At 36.6% G+C, this 8,593-nt stretch overlaps 1 long non-coding RNA gene across 3 annotated transcripts; it reads right to left on the minus strand.

Moving 5' to 3' along the window:
• Positions 1-227: 227 nt before the first annotated feature.
• Positions 228-4,485, minus strand: LOC111909798 (uncharacterized). 3 transcript variants are annotated; one of them, XR_006191733.2, is made up of 6 exons: positions 4,029-4,484; positions 2,621-3,465; positions 2,363-2,533; positions 1,987-2,282; positions 1,774-1,830; positions 228-1,336 (listed from the first exon to the last, which is right to left on the minus strand). It is a non-coding gene; the product is annotated as an uncharacterized LOC111909798 (long non-coding RNA). The 3 variants fall into 3 exon arrangements; XR_006191732.2 differs by having other exon boundaries at positions 1,774-2,282; positions 4,029-4,485; XR_008223435.1 differs by lacking the exon at positions 228-1,336 and having other exon boundaries at positions 1,684-2,282; positions 4,029-4,483.
• Positions 4,486-8,593: the final 4,108 nt, after the last annotated feature.

The raw sequence follows: 8,593 nt of genomic DNA on the forward strand, positions 1-8,593 counted from the left end.
CATCAATTACAGCGATGAGAGGAGAAAGAGTATCATAATTGGTTTGAGCAGCTCGGAAGGCTTGAACTTTTTCAAGTTCTTGGGCCTTTGCTTCCTGGATGCTTCGGTTGACAACTCTTAAATGATGCATACAATGTCTCATGCCCTTAAATATTTTTACGTCGCTCAAATGTTGTAAGCTTCAACGTAAAACCCTATGATTTAATTCAAATTGAAGTTCATCCCAACAGATATGGAAGAACCGATAAACACAAAGTTTATTAATCAAAATTTAGAACAACTGGAAATTAATGTTGCAAGTACGCAGAAGGAAAGAGAGGAGTGCAGAGAAGGTTGTGTGTTCCGAGGTGTGCGCTAAACCGGACATGAGAGGTCCTATTTATACTAACATGAAAAAAATCCCCCAAAAATTTGATGATGTCAGTATCCAATATCTCAGTATCTCATATGATTCAACACATGGCAATTCAAAACAAATTTGATGATGTCAGTATCTAATATCTCAGTATCTCATATGATTCAAACATGGAGTTATCCAGTCTTTTAGGAGGCTTCCCGATATTATGTCTGCTTATCCATGAAGTCAACGCTAGTTAACACGATGACCGGTTCGGTCTAACCGATCGACTCAAACTTGCCAAAAATAAGAGCTACTTGTTCGCGTTATTTCGTGAACTCACATCCATGATCATTCTAAGCACGCATATGGGCTTAGCTCATCCCTTAAACTCGATTCTCCATTGAAGCCTTTAAAAGCATAATATCAAGGAAGCCTTATAACACCGATCAAGGCTCTTCCTCCACCAATGTGGGATCAAGAAAAATAGCCAACTTGTTATCTCTTAAACATTTCAAATAGTCCCCCACCAAGTTGGAAAGTTTTTTTTTTCACTCGGACAGATAAAGTTACTTGGGTGTCATGAAGATTAAATCCGAGTTTAATGTGGACAAACAAGAAGAGATTGATTCAGTGGATTTAAACCATGAACCTTGTGACCTCTCAAGTTTACCACCAAACATCACCTGCTATCTTTGCGTTCACATTCAGCGTTAATATGGCTATGCCTATAAAGGGAATTGAATGTTAGACACAACCTAAAAGTGTCATTAGAAAGGAATGGAAAGGAGAATTTTGCTAATATAGATGTTATTTGTGTGTATAGAAGTGAAAGAGAATATTCTCCACAAGTCATTAGTGAATATTCCAAGTCTTCTTGGCATCTCCCATGGAAAGCTTTGCACGCAACATGATGTTTCCTTCCTTTATGAAGTAGTTGTCTATGGATTCCATCAAGCTATTGGTTAAACCCTTCGGACTGTTGTTGACAGGCATGGTCTGATATAAAATAAAAGAAAATGAAGTATAATATGATTGTTTATGATTGGCCTATATTACATGGTTATTAATAAATTTGTTATAATGAAATGTTTTGAAAGTAATTGGTTTTGTCACAAAACCTATGTATCTCATGACACCTTTTGTCTGAAAATATGTGATTTCTAAAAATATGTTACACTTTATATAAGAAAAAAAATTCAATAAACAAAAAAAAAATGTGAGATTGGTTTCTATTTTAGGCAATAAACCCTAAAAGATAATAAAATCATTTCACAATAGAAAAAAGTAATAAAAATGAACATAACCAAGTATCATTAATGCAATAGGAATAGTGGAATACTCATTACTATTCAACAATATTCCATATCCTTTGTCATTAATAAAACTAAGCACCATTTAGGCATTTACAGGTTGTTTTAAGTAGTAAACCTTACCTTTCATTGAAGATCCCAGATCATAGCGTCTTTCTACATGCATAACACTTTTTACAACTATTTACATCACACAACACCGAAAATCAAGTAAGACAGGTTACGCAGATACCTATAAAAAGTCACCCCATGACAAACAAACCAAGGGTATAAAAAAGAAAAGAAAGACAATTCGAACACACTTAATTATAATGACGAAATTATACACATTCTTACATGATTATGGTTCAGGATCCAAGTAGAACATTTTTGCATTTGGTGAGGCTGGATGGAATTGCATTAACATCCTTAGCAATGTCAAGTCTTTTTTGAACATCAAAATATTTACTTGGTCTAATGGTGAACTCCTTAAGAGAAGGGGAATGAGCCAGAAGAAGCTTTATAAAAAGCAATTCCGATCTTGATCCTTCTAAAGATATTATCTCAACAGTTTGTAACACATCCAATGTACAATCCAAGTAGTCTCGGGATTCCAAATGATTTGAAGCTGCTCCCACATCAACTCAAGGATCCTGAAACAACATAAAAATGCAACCGCATTTTAGCTGCCAACTCTTGTATAATTATATAATTTTAGCACTCATTACTTTACCACTTTCATGTGCATTATATACAAGGTTTCTAGATTCGGTGAGTTTCGAAGCAAGCAAAGAGCACCATGAAGCTGTTCTAAATCACCAACTTGAAAACCATGCAACCCCAAATGCTTTAAACTACTAATCGGACATGGAAGCAATTTTGGATTCTTTTCCGCAACCAAAAACTGCAAGATGAAAGTTAGATTTTAACTTGCCCAATAAACATACCCCATTGTGCAAACACCAGTTGAGGAGAGCATAAAAAATCATACCTTAACAAAATGATTGTCCATATAAAACCATTCAAAACCATTCAACTCTGGGCAAGTTACTCAACATTGTAGCCAAATTCATTTTTTCCACTCGTACAAAATCTTGAACTGGTTTCCTGGGAGCAATCACAGCCTTAAAAAGGCATGGACTGTCCAATAACCAGAGCAACATGGCATCAGGACAAGCACAGACCATCACATCCTGCACTTTTGTAGCCTTAATGTTGAAATTGTAAACATTTGTGCACTTATGCAGAGACAACTTCTTAAGTTGTGGTAAATTGATTTGAGTTCCACACAAGTTAGCCCCAAAATCAATATTCTGGAGATAAAGTTTTTCAAGATGAAGAAATCTTTCAACCTCAAGTGGTTGCCTGATATAACAGTTCTCCAGTCTCAAATTGCTTAGTTCTAGACAAGAAAACAAATACAAAGGAAGTTCATAACGTTGATTTAAATTAGTTAGGATGAGTTCCCTAACACTGTTTCTTGATAGGAGTAGCATGAATTGAGCGACTTCTTGGAAGCTATCAAGAGATGTGTTTGGTATATGGTGATGAAATTTCAAGATAGGACCCTTGTGAAGGCACAAGATTTGGTTCATGATCCTTATAAACCCATTACGACCAAAAGCTTCATTTTTGCAACTTTTTTGGAGAACTGCTCATCAAAAACCAGCGCCCCCATTCTGGTCCATCTGTACCTCCAACTTTTTGATAAAACGCTTGTCCTTACTGCCTCTTCAAGCAGGACCCGCTCTAAGATTTAGTCCATCAAGTGTTCTGGCAAGTTACTGATTCTATCTTCTTCAAACAAGTTACATACAAACTTCCTTTTAGATTTCCCTGTCATTAGATTTTAAATAAAGAGAACTAATTTATTTCAGGGAAAATGGAAGGCGATAAGAAACATGGAACATGAGATTACTTTCTAATTTCCTATGGAGGTTTCCGGGAGTGGTAACATATATAACTCATTATTTAATGGTTGTAAGCATTTTTTAAGGAAATGTGACTCACGTATATAATAGATAATAACCCAAGAGCCTTTAACATCATAATGATTTAAAAGTAAATTAGGCATAATCTACAAGCTCTAATGAGTGGAGGTGGATCGATTAGAATAGGAGACTTGTATGAAAGGGGACCACTATAAGAGTTGGACAAGATTGATACTTGTTGCGTAATTAACAACTATACAATAATCTTCCGAATAGCATATAATACATCTTCTCAGAATCGGTTTCTTAATTTCTATTTCCCAAGGGATACGTGATAACAAACAATTGACATAAACAGAGTTTGCTAATTCAACTAGAATGAAGAGAGGAAAGCATAAAATCCAAACAATATCTCTCAAATAAGTCCACAAACAAGTGAAATGATATCAACATTCGTTGTATGAGTACCAAATACATGAAGAATTATGCAGAGAAACTTCCCCATCTTCACTTGGGCTTGCCCTCCGAGTGACCAGTAGTTTATCTGTCCGGAATCCGGATTTAGAATGTCAGTAAAACATTTGGGGATTTGTTTAATCTAGACCGAGTGTTTTTTTCCGGCTTTTTTTTTAATTTTTTTTATATAATTTTTTTAAGACGTGTGGGTATGAAGCAAGAATGGGAACCGCAGCCCAGAATATCATATATCGACTGCGGGAAAGGGGTGCTCGGAAAGGGTGAGGGGAAGCTATCATCAATCTCTTTTCTCATATGATTGGTTAGTCATTCTTTATAATTCTTTTTAGTTTTTTTAATATTTAAAATGTATTATAACTCATGGTTTATAATTACCTATAAAATGAATATAATATTTATATAAATAGTTTTTAAAAACAACAAAAAAAATTAAAGATAGTTATAGGTGATTATTTCAATCTTTTGGTGAGTGAAAGAAAAGTGAAGGAAAATCGATCGTGACACTCAAAAAGTAAAAGATGATTCTAAATCCTATGGCCTTATAGTTTATTATCAATAGACAATGTTAACTATTAAAGCGTCTAACTTTTTTTTTGTAAATTACATGAATTGTCCATGTGGTTTGGGGTTATTTTCATATTTGGTCTCTAAAATTTGTTTTAACTCAGATTGTCCTTATAGTTCGATTTTGTTTCGATATAGTCCCTTCAAGATCTAAAATGTCTTTATTATCCTGTTTTTTTTAGGCGTTTTAGTTATTTTCATGTTTGGTCTCTAACATTTGTTTTAACTCCGATTGTCCTTATAGTTCGATTTTGTTTCGGTTTAGTCCCTTCAAGATCTAAAATGTCTATATTATCCTTTTAATTTTTTGGCATTTTAGTTATTGGTTTTAATAATTTAATAAATATTAATTTAAATGGACCCACTTCAAAACCCCCACCATTTCTATCAGATGAGACGACACCCCATTCACCGTCGACACCACCACCGGCAACACTACGGATCGCCTTTGGGAAGACCACTGGTCACCTCCAGCAACACTGTAACGACCCAAATTTTCAAATAAACTTTTCATTTTTAATTAACCAAAACGTTCCCATAAAATGTTATATAACAATGACAATTGTTTTCAAAATCCACAACATCAAAATTTTATTTCAAATATCTGAGTGTCCTATCAAATCAAATGTCGAAGAGTGCATGTCGCACCATCAAGCCTTGCCCTTGCCCTTAGGCACAGATGTACCTGAAACAAATCAACAAACTGTAAGCTAATGCTCAGTGAGTTCACCAGAGCATACCCCACACAATCTACCTGATCACATAATCCATATTAGCTATAAAAGCTACGTAAACCATATAAGTCATGTATACAAACATATAAGGATGTCGTGCGCTCCTCCAAGCGTCTTACTCCAAGATGTCATGGGCTCCCCCACATGGTCTTACACCTAAGTGGCATGGGCTCCCGCCATGGTCTTTAGCTGGAAAGCCATTGGCTCCCCCACATGGTCTTACATCCAAGTGCCATGGGCTCCCCCTATGGTCTTTACCTGAAAAGCCATGGGCTCCCCCACATGGTCTTACATCCGAGCGTCATGGGCTCCCCTCATGGTTTTCCCTGCAAGTATCACATATATAACGAGCATACCACTTAGCATATACCCAATTAACATATCACATGTCACTACATCAACTAGTGTACCACATATCACAAAATGCAACACTTGATGTAGGGTTTCTAGATCCAAGATCACTTATCCAAGATTGCTACTTCTCTCTTCAAGACTTCCTTCAAAAATCACACCACAACACTCAAAACTTCAAGGGACAAGAGGGGGAGGCGGTTCTAGGGTTTCTATGTGTAAGGAGGTTGGTAAGGAGGCCATCCCTAATGGTTAAGTCCATTAAATAGGATACTAAACCCAGAAAATTAGGGTTTTCCTTTACAGAGCCTAGTTGTCTAGTTGGGCCTTCCAACTCATCCAGTAGACCCTGAGTCTCGCGTCCAACATAGTTCTCTAGTCATCGAGTTGGGTTCCCCAACTCGTCGAGTCCCAGTACAAACCCTAAAAACTTAAAAACAATAAATGATTCGTGGAACAAGCGTTAAAAATCTCCCCCACTTGAACTAGACTTCGTCCTCGAAGTCCATTGGTGCAAACAAATTCGGGTGGTGATCTCGCATTTTGTCTTCCGGATCCCATGTCCATTCGAAGCCTTTCGGTGCTGCCATTGCACCATCACCAACTTTACCTCCGTGTTCCGATGGAACTTCGTCTTCCTATCCAAAATGGCAACGGGCCTCTCAATGTAGTTCAGGCTCTTATCTACCTGAATGTCGACCAAGGAAATAATCGCAGCCTCGTCTGTGATGCACTTCCAAAGCTGAGACACATGGAAGGTGTTGTGAATTTGGTTGAGGTTGTCCAGGATGGGTTTGAGCCATAAGAACATTCCTATGTGCACATGCAAACCCTAATGCTTGGATCTAGGTTTCTCTAATAAACATGCTTTACATCCAAGACTTGCAAACCCTAGATCTATGATATACAATTCGAAATTTACAAGACAATGTAGATCTAGATGATTACCTCTTTCTTGGAGGCTTGAATCTTGTTATCCTTTGATATTAGAGTCACAATTTTCACTCCTCTAATGGCTTACAAACACCAAGAAGCAAGAGGATGATATGGAGAGAGGTTGAGGGCACAAAATCGGCTCTAGGAACTCCTTAGGGTTTCTGGTAGCCGATTTCTGTAGCCCCTGGGTCCTTTAAATACATGAGCTGCTAGGGTTACAGCCTGAAACCCTAATTGGATTACATAGGCCTTAAGTAGTCCCAGGATCCTTCTAGATTAGGGCTTGGACGATTTCAAGGAGCCCATACACCTTATTTTTGTCCACCCCATGATCCATAAGGATCCACAGCCCAAAACCAACTATCACACATATGACAGTTCTAGTCCCCTTTATTTAATTAATCTTTTTTAGCCACAAAATTAATTCTTAATTAATTCTTGTCTAATATTAGTTAAACTATATGATTTCTCTTTTAATATATTAATCATATAATATATTAATAAATCATAATAACCTCTTTATTCATAAATCATCCTATCATGTTGCTCTGGTGAAGGTAACCCAAAAAGACCATGCACAATCGGGTCAATTTCTTACCAAATATAGCTACGCGCTTAGACACTAATCCAACAGTCTCCCACTTGGATAAATCTAATAACTATAATGTAAGTATATTCCGATTAGCAATCGTACCTCTCAAAGACGTTATCGAAATCTGATCTTAGCTGTAATTTGTCCTTTAGATAAAGGATCATACAGTCCTCTGTTCTAGATATCGTGTGGACAATCACATGGAACATAGTCATACTTATTGTCCAGAAGTTTGTTCTTCTCAATCTCAGATTCATTTGACATAGAACTTAATTGAACACATCAATTTAGTCCTGACCGAGTCCGACACATAAGTCAAATCAAATCATCGAGAGGCCCTGATATCGCTTTTACCCTCTTAGGATAAAAGGGACAGATAATGTGACAACCCGAGATTTCCATTCTGTGTAAACAATATCAAGTCAATAGAAGTTAGATCAGTTTCAGTAAATTTTCAGACTTTTGGTATAAGTTTTAGCATTTCAGGATTTACACTTAAAGAGATATCAGGAGAGAGGATGCACTAGGGTATTGTGCAACTCTGTTATTTAAAAACTCTATGATATTAGAGTTCATTGCTTGAATAAAATATTTTCTGCCAAAAACCCCAGGAGTATATATATATATATATATATATATATATATATATATATATATATATATATATATATATATATATATATTCTGAGCCATAATTATTCATTAGTTACATTTCCAACTAGAGAAAAGTCGAATTCTCTCTCACGGATCTTCAGACTTTCATCCCAAAACGTGAGTACTTCTATCTAAGTGTGTTATAAGGCTTGATATGTGTCTAATACACTAGAAATTATAGGAAACCATCAAGATTTAAGAGTTTACGGCCCAAGAACATCTTGGATTGTAAACCCTTCTTTATGGGGCAAAGAGTGCCCTAGTCCTTCCTTGAGTAGTGAAACTAACTTTGACTCACATCCTAATGTAAGTAGGACTAGAAAACACCCAAGATCATATCAGTTCTTGGTCACCGTTTTGAACACGTCATTCTCACTGAGGTTCGGTCACGAGGTAGATCCAGAGATTAGGCCGATGCGGAACTAAGCTAAACGTTCGAAAGGAATTCTCGGGAATTCTTCAGGAAAGACATTTAGGGGAAAGAGCTGTTGACTTCCGGTTTCTCAATGATCACAAAAACGAGGGACGCGTGGTAATTCATATCGGGAAAATTTTTTGAGTTTTAAGGCATGAAATGATACGAAGGTTTGATGCCGAAGATCACGAGAGCCGGGTCGGGGAAAAGATCTAGACGAGCGACCCTTTCAAAACCAAGGATAACAACATGAATGAGACTCGGTCATTTCATGTCAGTCATAGCATCAAAGTATTTTGTGAAAAGTTTC

This window comes from Lactuca sativa, chromosome 1 (genome assembly GCF_002870075.4).
Source record: "Lactuca sativa cultivar Salinas chromosome 1, Lsat_Salinas_v11, whole genome shotgun sequence".
In the NCBI taxonomy this organism is placed as follows: Eukaryota; Viridiplantae; Streptophyta; class Magnoliopsida; order Asterales; family Asteraceae; genus Lactuca; species Lactuca sativa.